Raw genomic sequence first — 9,736 nt, forward strand, 5'->3', positions numbered from 1 at the left:
TTAGATTTCTAAAGGTCTTTCAGTAGAAAGGTGTAACACAATAAATCTGACACGGCATAAATGTCTAAGAAACAGCTGTAATGTGATAAAAATATCTTTGAAATAGTAGTCTGTTGACCTCTCCAGATTACTGGAGCTCATAGTTTTTAATTTTCCCCCAACAAAATTAGTTTTCCTGCCAGCGACAGTGCGTATTTTTGCTTCGTCAACCTACCGTGTTTAGCCTCTGTATATAGTTTTGAGAATTTAAGCGAGAAAATTTCCGTTATATGCTGGATCGGTTCCAAAAATTCCTCAAACTGTAGTATTATATGAGGGGGAGACTTCTGTAAGGATCACTTTGTAATATTTAATGTTCATTGGCAAGTTAAGTTATCTATGTAATATGGGCTGTTTTGGATATATTTTGAGAAAACCATAACTGGGTATATTGTTTATATTTTGCATGAAAATTATGTTGAAAGTTGTTACTAATTATTATTTTTTTATCTTTAGGAAAGTGAGTAATATTTAAGGATACATTATAAAGTGGCAAACAAGGCTTTTAAGTTGAGCTCTATAAGGTACACCTTAGATATGATAATATGTGAACGAACCCAGTTAGAGAACCTTTAAAATCTCTCTAATAATATTCTAATTAAATATATTGCCTAATTAGGTGTGTTTAAATAATCAAAGAAAAGGTGCAATACCGTAGTTTTTCTTATTACTTTAGAATTATACCATCCCTTTATATATCAAGGCCTTGATCAAAAAGCTTCAGAAAGCGATAGAGGGGTAAGTATTAAAGAGTAATATCCCAAAATTGAATTGGGAAATTGGGGCTATTGTATTGTATTTTTAAGATGATGATGGTGAAATCAGGTAAAATTATTTCAGTCCAAAGAAAGGGCATATGCCTAACAGATGTGCAACAGAAAAAAGCATTTATCTCATGCACCTAGGGTGCTGTACATAATATGTAACTATATGAAATACGAAACCATATGCAAAGATTGTAAATTTGGAAGAATACCTTGGAATTCTCAAGAAAATCTAAACAAAGCCCTCAAGACCAACAGGACAATTTTATGAGCCAAATAGCTAAAAAAATATATATATATTTTTTATTTATTTATTTATCAATAGAATCCATTTACATTGTAATTATAAAAAATATAATAAATTACATCTAAGCTTGTGAAAAATATCACACTACATATCACTCTATATAAAAACTCAATCTCATACCACTTAAAATCACAGTAAGCAATAAATGCATCCTTTTTATTGGACAAAAAAAATTGCCGAATGAAAATTCATAATTCAAAACAAATATCCAAACTAGTTAAAATCAATACAAATTCAAAATTATATAAACTATAAAAGTTGCAACACTACAAATCATTTAGAGAAGCTGTAAGGTAGATATCACAAAATGTTTTTTAAATTTCTTTTAAAGCTTGTAAGCTTAAATTCATCTGATCAGCCAAACTATTAGCCTTAGAAACCAAACATGAAATGGGCTCATTGACCCCATAGTTAGACCGATGGAATGGAACAAAAAACTTTCCCCTTGTCTATTTCCAGAGGGTCTCTTTAGTTGAACCAGAGCCAACATTGGGGGCAGTCAATGATAGCATTGAGAACCCTATGCAAGAAACACATGTCAATTAGGAAAGTCATCCAAAGAATGTAAATTCAGACTTGATCTAACCCACTCATACTCTATATTCCTCTATCTGATAACCACACCTGAAAGCTACAATTCTTAAAAATTTATTTTGCACTCTCTCTATTTGATGGACGTAACAGTGATATGAAGGAAACCATAAACAGAACAGTATTCCTAAACGTACTAGAGAACAGTATAACCTCCTAAATGTAAATAATGAAAAATCAGTCAAAGACCTTTGGATAAATCCCAATACCTTCATTGCCTTTAAAGTAATTTGGTTTATGTGACTAGAAAAGGTAATCTTAGAATCTATTAGGACGCCAAGATCAGAGGTCTCCATTTTAACATTGAGTGGAGTACCATCCACAGAGTATACAAAGTTAATCAGATTTCTTTGTCTTGAAAATGTGACTTTATGACACTTCCTCCTGAAGGCCAATAGCATCATTAAGGGGCTTAACCTCCCTGAAAAGCTTCACATCATCAGCAAACCATAAAGAACTAATGTTTTTAATTCTCTGACTTCATCAGGAAAATGCAAAAAAGTACAGGACCACAAATAATAAATCCACTTTGCTTCCTTAAGGAAATAAAACCAATACAGGTATCTTAAATTTGTGTTTTTTGTTGAACATAGTGAAAAGAACTGGCCAATATTGTCAATTTCAAAAATGGAAAAACGGTATGTAAGTTTTAATTGATGTAATGATATAATCTAATCTCTGTTAGGTTTATCAGCAATTCCAAAGATTTAACATCTAATTTTTTGCTAAAATAAAATAGGTTAATGGCCCTGAAAAATAAAAAAACATTTTATAAATAGCATTCTGCATTAAAACCAGTCCAAAGTGAACTATCCTATTAAGTTTTTTTTTTGGAATCTCCAAAAGTATGAATAATGATTAGGTTATTGCTTAACGCAGTACCTCTTGGGTTTTACCAAAACCCCAATGGGTAGCATAATGTGTCCAACACTGTGTATACATTTTAAAGAATAAGTAATTTTTACACTCAACAAACAAAAATCTACGGAATACAATTACTTATTAATACTTATTGAAACTACCATCCTCTGTAGTAACTGCAACACAGAACCTAAATGTACATGCAAACAAGCCATTCCTAGAAATATATGAATAACACATTAATGGTACAATGTAACCACAATATAAAATTATGTTAATTTGGAAAACCCACTCTTTATTAATATTTTTTAAATGATAAATATTATATAACTTACTACAGTTTTAAAGTTATGGTCTTAACACTATAACGGCTAGTGAAATGCTACTGAACATAATTAGTGACTGGAGCCAAATGTCTGTTCACCTTTTAAAAAATGGAATTTTTTTCTATAAATGCCTGGCATCCTAACGAATCCAAATATCACTTTTGTAAAGTAGATTTCAACACTTTAAAAGAAAATAAAAATAGATTTTAATATATCAAACACAGTGAGATTTTACTGAATTTTTTAGTTTTGCTTGAAAACAATTTTTAAATAAATTTTCATGTTTCCTATTTAATTTTGTATCATAACACAACATATTTATGTATATGTTAAGCCAAACTCCAATTTTTGAATTCAAGGTATGCAACAACTTTATTACCTACTCAGGTAAAGACAACTCACCTCACCAAGAAAATGCAGTGAATACATCAATTGTGAAAAATAATGAGCTTATTGAAAAGAAGTTTACTTTATTAGATCCCAAAAGGCAAAGGTGTAAGAATATTTAATGCAGGTACAAGAGGTAAAGTATCAATAGAGACTGGTAAAGTGTTGCAAATGAATGCTATTCAACTTAACCAACTTTACATATATCTATAATTTAGACTAACCACATAGCAAAACCAAATCAAAGTTTTTAAATATTAAAAACATTATATAATAAAATAAATATATAATGATGCAAATATCATAATAATTATCTAGTGGTTACTCTTACAAGATAATCTATGGAAAATTGAAGCAGCATGCAGCAATAGTCAAGTATATTGAGTATAAAATAGCTTTGCAGTTCACATACCTACCAGTGCTTGGTTTGTAAATCAAAAAAATGTGTTTTCAGATTAAATTTAATACATAATATTATTTATATTTATAATTCTGCCCATAAAATAAATTAATGATAATGACTATGTTGAAATTACCTCTCATGCCTTAATTTGATTGTAGATAATTTTAATGATTAAATAAATATTAAAAAATAACAAGAGCTCACTTCCTTCCACCGAGAGGAAGCATAACTAAGTAACAACAGAGGCTATATTTATTATTTTGATGTTTAAACAGTAATTATGTTTTTTTAGTGTTGGTTCCTATAATTGGATGATCATAATTCATTTTATTATAAAAACTGAAATTGGAAAATGCAACAATAGCAACTATTTTGATTAATTCCCAAACTAGAAACATTATCTGTTATGCTTATAGTACCACTTCTCTGATAGACAAGAGATAAATAAAGAGAAATGATTAAATGTATATACATAACAGGTTTTTAGTTTAAATTAAATTCAGTCTAAAGGCAAGTATGCAAGTCCAGTTTTAAGTTGTTGATCTCAATACACACCTACATGTCGTTAAGTATAAAGACCAAGGATACTGAACTCTTACTGCTTTCTCATTATATTATACATATTTCACTTGAGAGAAATTATATTGTTGATCTATTAAAGTAATATGTATTTAAAATAGCACACTTATTATTAAATTAGGAATATTTTTGTTTTTTCACAAGTTATACTAATGATTTTAGTAAATATACTTTTTTAATAAATACAAATTTATAGAGAAACTTAAATTTTTTTTTTAATTTATAAAAATAGTAAAAAATAGGTGTGAAAAGAAAATTCTAGGTATACAAAAAATCTTGCTATATAAAAACCTTTTTATATAACAATTTGGACAGAATAAAATTCATACATATTGACTATTTAATATAGTTAACACAATACCTGGAAACTCCAGCAAGTGGTTAGCCTTCTAATGTTCTGTTTAATATTTGGCATATGGACAAATGAGACAAGTTATTACCTACCTTTGTTTAATGTGAAAAAAATGTATTAGGAAAATTGATTAAAAACAAAATATAATTTTCAAATTTTTTCTGTGTTTTACTTGTGCACAATTTTATAATTAGGTTTCAAAATGTGATAACTGGATGATGAATGAATTCAAAATTACATTCAAAACGCTCAGTATACATTCAAAATTTTAGTCATGTTATATTCATTCAGGATGTTTACATTTGTCAATAAAAAAATTTCCACTAATAACACATTATTTCAAACCATATCTCACTTAAGTATATATATCTATAAATAAAAATTAATATAGCCCTCCTGCTTGGTTTAATTAGATTTTAATTACAAAGCAATAAAGCTGTGTGGAGGTTCACACTAATAATAAAATAATATTAAGCACTTATTATGAGGAGAATGGCCAATATTTAAAGTGTGCAATTCAAATTGTCACATGGATTTAAACATTAGGACCACAGCATATGAATTTTTTTTTTTAAATCTTTTTACGTTTATTATCATTTAATTAATACATAATTTGTTTTATAATATAAATGCTATGATAAAAAAAATAACAAATTTCTTAGTAGCACCTAGGTGTACAAACACCTGCGTGTGCTAGAAACAAAATAATTTTTTTTTTATAGTTTATTTATTTTATGCATTGTAAGTGTATGTAATGTTGGTACATGGTATTTAAATACCTTTTTTAATTACAAAGATTATCTTATTTTTCTGTATTTATATATATTTGAAAAATATGTTCTAACCATAGGCGATAACCATTAAATTATAAGTAGATAGATAAAGTTAAATACTAATATGATTAATATCTTAAAATCTGACTAATTTTATACACCTCAGCTAGCTCTCTAGGTTCAGGAAGGGAAAGATAAACAGACAAGACCAAGGAAATGTTCTTTATTATATGCCCACTGTCTGAGACACAATTTCTTGGTGTAACATTGGACACTATATTGCAATAAGGTCCTTATAGACAGTGGCATAACAACTGTGAAATTTGCTGTGTTCGAAAAATCGTACGGGGCCCCCTCCGCCCGCTGTTTTTTCGGTCCTTGCATATCATAAGTGAAAATACAATCATTTTTCAATCTCAAAATAATTTATTGAATAAAAATATTTTTATAATGAAAATTACATAGGTTTTGTTGTATTAATCAAAAATGCCGAAGATGATTGTCTTAACCAATTAAATTTTACAGTAGGTACGCATAAACATATTCATTAAAAATGTTTTTTTTCGTGTTTTGGCTTCTGCAAATGCCTTTATCAACTGACAAATATCAAGGTTTCGTGCAGTTTTATTTTCTATTGACAGTAAACTTAATGAACTTAGTCTTTCTTGTCCCATTGTGGATCTTAGAAACTTGCAAACATTAAAATTATAAAGCATTTATAATTTTAATGTTTTTTTTAAGTTAGTTTTAATGCCCGCTCCGGGGGCCCGTGTTCCGTTCGATGGAACACAGTGGAACACCAGTAGTTATGCCACTGCTTATAGAATAAAAGTAGGTGCAAAGGTTTCTAAGAGTATATTTGCTCTCAGATGACTCTCATAGTCTATTGTATGGAATTTTCACATGAGATCATTCATTAGGGACTCCTAAATTGTTTACATTACAGAGGAGAACTATTAAGGTATTGTCTGTGTTACTCAAACTTTTTTCGTGACGGAACCCTTTAAAAAAACTAAATTTTTAACGGAACCCTAAACTCTAAACTAAAAGCAAAAGCAGTTATATGTGATTTGTTTATTAATAATCATATAAAAAAAGATAGATACAGGTCCACTTTAATACATGCAATCATTTATTATGACTGCTGGCGGAGCCCTACCAGAGCCACACAGAGTTTGAGTAAGATACGCAGTAACACTGGTCTAAGTTATAGGAATGTTTGTAGAAAAGCTTTCATGTACAATTAAATTTAAACACAACCATCTCTGTATATTCTTGAATATTGACTACTGATTAAAAAAATAACTTTTATCTAGCACATGAGAATGTACATCGACAACATAATACTACATACAAAATGCCAAAAGGTTTGAGCTATTAGATATTTAATTTTAAAGAAAAACAAATTAGCTTTAACCAAAAATGATGGCTTCTAAATGCTTTTTAAATATTGTTTTTTTTTCTCTGTATGTCTGGGTATTTAAGATTATTTTTTGCCCAAAACATTCCAGTCATTTGTTCCTTTATCACAAATTAAATTCAGTTGAATTTTTCGTTTTAATTTTCATTCTTATTTTACATTATTACAACCAATTTCTTCTTTATGTATAAAAATATTATAATTCATGTTTTATAATTAAGTATACCCATAGAACGAATTTAAGTAGGTCAACTAGACTCATATTTTTGCTTTTGATGCAATTATATTCAATTTTTTGTAAATATATATATATTCTTTGGAATAGGAATTTTTCTAATTTAGAGTTTAAAGAAATAGTCAATATTTTTCTCAAAGAGAATGGCTTAAATTAAATAAAAATATATTAAACTAATTATATTAAGCCCCTTGATGTCCTTACAAGTCTGATTTATTTTAATGCAATATGGCTAGAAATGATTAATTTATTCTCTTGATGATGATGATCATGGATGAACACTCATATGTATTCAAAAACTGAATTTCTTAATTTTTAATTATCCTGTTGTAATTTGACATTTAATTATGGAATAAATATGCTATTTTACTTTTAGTGTTAAATATTATTATGGCATTGGCACCTTTCTTTTCATGAATATTGAGCAGATTGAAAGGTATCATATAAATCTATTTAATAGTCCTATGGTCGGAACCTTTGGTATGACACTAAAAAAATTGCCAGCGAGTTTTACCACTAAATAAAACTTTATATTTTACTCAAGACACATGTTGAGAATGACTAAAAGCAAACTAAAACTTCTTACAAGTGGCCTTATATACTAAACAGATGTAACCCATAGAGAAAAAAATGCAATGAAGTTCTGAACAACTTTTCAATACTAACTAAACTGTAGTAATTGAGCTACATGAGTAACATGTACCATATGGAAGAGTTGAAAAGTCAAGTTTGACTAAACATATTTTAAATACTGGTCACTTTGGAAAAATAGGAAATTAGATGCATATGACAGCTTAGAAATTTTCAAGAATCAAGACCATTCTTAACAGGGATAAAGGTCCACTCCATTATACACATATTAATGTCAATTGTATAGTTTAGTTAGTGTTTAAGATTTTTCGGCCATGCTTCATTACATTTTTTTCTCTATTGGCTTCATCTAAGTATAAAAGACCATTTATAAGTAATTTTACTTTAGTTTTAATCTTCTCTGGAAGATGCTAACATCATTAGCGAAACACATGTCAAGAGTAAAATAAAGAATTTTGGTTAGTGGTAAAACTGTCTCATGATATAAATCTATGCTAGGCAGCTTTAAACCTAAATCTCCATACAAAGAAGAAAACAACAGGCTGTGGTATACCTATCTCTATTATATTTTAAATAATGTCAAGTATCAGGACTGCAATTTAATAAAAAATTTCAAAGTAATTTAATTAAATACATAATGGACCAAAGATTAAATCTGAGAATTCCTATTAAACAAAGATTATTTGATGTAAATCCCTCTATACTAGAGACTTCTCCTTTTAATGGAATGATAGTTGTTGCAAAGGAGATTACTAGCGAGGTCCAAACAAATATATTCTATATTATTATTAGACTTTAGGGCTGTACTTTATGTGTGTTTGTAGATTAAAGCTCTTTTAGGATTTTATATCTTAATTTTTTAGCTTGTAACTAATACATGTAGGTAATAACTCTCACTGTAAACAGTGTTTGTAAAATATTTGATATTGAACAACCAATCCATTTTGCTCTGTGATTTTTTCTTAAAGTTTCTCAAGGTCTGATGGTAAAAGAAATATCAAATTATATTATTGGTGCAGGAACTATACCTGAACAAACTAAAATATAGCAAACATTTGTTTGTCTAGTTTTAAATGAAAATCGCCATGCTTCCTTATGGAAATTACAAATGTAGGTATAATGATGATTATAAGTAAGCAAAAGCCTTGAACCTCTATTCAAATATATTACAACTATTCAAAAATGCCTACGTTGTGAAGCCAAATCTAAAACACAAATGATTTTTCAAATGATATGGCACCGTATGAGGGTCTCACTGAAAATATTGTAGTATTTTAACTGCATCAAAATAGGCGAGTCACACGGCAAATTCCGTGTGAAATGGGTCAGCGGAACTAAAAATAATTTAGCCGTAGAATAGTTGCAATTAGGCTTTTATGTTATGTTATTAGGAGAAATATCGTAACTTATGGATAAAATCCCAAAATATGATAGGTGAAATTAGGCAGACTACTTTCTCCCACGTCTTAAAAGTTTCGCATGACAGACGCCTAATTATGAAAATAATTTTAAAAATGTATAATAAAAACATTAAAAAAATAGCGGCAAAACCTCCGATAATGAATTGTAACGTTTTCATGCTAATTGTACGAAGAAAACTTAAAAATTATAAGGTAAAATAGGGACGTCTTTAGAGACCGCCACCCTAAAAATAAGATGCCGGCCAGATAGTTACCAGATTGCGATAATTGTCAAACTAAAATTGCAATTTTGCGAGTACTTACGCTTTGTTGCCTTCGGCTAAGTAGTCAGAACGGACCGCGGGTCGGCTCTTCACAAATGTTCACACAATATTCACTTTTTTCTTCCTTATTTCCACGTAAAAAATGGAAAATTTTGGAGATCAGATTCCACGTGCTCAAAATGTTGATCTAAACTTCATCGCATCATGGCGGACGTCGCTCTTGATCAGAGAGAGATAGAAGATGGGAGGCGCGCGCAGCCGTTTACCACGTTTTGTTTTGATATAAAGTAGGGTTGGTCTTGTGTTATTTAAACATTTAGTGTATGTTTTTTGTTAAAGGTACCTTTGATTTTTGAAATTTGGATAAATTTATCAGGAAAATGCCCTAAATGAGTTTTTATTCAAGAATTTAGGTAATAATATT

General features: G+C 29.0%; 1 protein-coding gene across 1 annotated transcript in view; it reads right to left on the reverse strand.

Moving 5' to 3' along the window:
- Positions 1-9,519, reverse strand: part of LOC126741903 (A-kinase anchor protein 1, mitochondrial) — a 65,405-nt gene extending 55,886 nt beyond the window's left edge. Inside the window, exon 1 of the mRNA XM_050448368.1 lies at positions 9,353-9,519. The gene's annotated coding sequence lies outside the window, so the exon portion shown is untranslated. The remainder of the gene's footprint in view (positions 1-9,352) is intronic.
- Between the last annotated feature and the right edge of the window lie 217 nt (positions 9,520-9,736).

The sequence above is a fragment of the Anthonomus grandis genome, chromosome 11 (genome assembly GCF_022605725.1).
Source record: "Anthonomus grandis grandis chromosome 11, icAntGran1.3, whole genome shotgun sequence".
NCBI lineage: Eukaryota > Metazoa > Arthropoda > Insecta > Coleoptera > Curculionidae > Anthonomus > Anthonomus grandis.